Source organism: Olea europaea, chromosome 10, assembly GCF_002742605.1.
Source record: "Olea europaea var. sylvestris chromosome 10, O_europaea_v1, whole genome shotgun sequence".
Taxonomy (NCBI): Eukaryota; Viridiplantae; Streptophyta; class Magnoliopsida; order Lamiales; family Oleaceae; genus Olea; species Olea europaea.
This window is the reverse complement of record NC_036246.1, coordinates 21,902,274-21,902,631: the sequence shown is the minus strand read 5'-3', so window position 1 is coordinate 21,902,631 and position 358 is coordinate 21,902,274.

The window sequence follows — 358 nt, the reverse complement described above, 5'->3', positions numbered from 1 at the left end:
TTCGGTCTAAAAGAAACAAATAAAAAAGAAATAATAGCAACAATATTATCATATTTTTAATAATGTTTAATTTATAAATCAATATAAATGACCGATGAATAAATTGATATTATTTGTGGGTCCGTAAGAATGTATGGTTAGATAAAGTTTGATTACTTATAAATGATTTATGAATTTCGCAAAACAGAAGATTATTAAAGGGAACTTTTCCTATCCATGTTTATTTATTACAATAATTTTAGTGATGTTAGTTAATTATCTTCAAATTTAACTATCGTAATCAACTTGTTTTGCATTAGGATTAGGCTAAAGAAATTTGACGCCTTAGACGATTAATTATTAGGAGGTCATTAAGCCC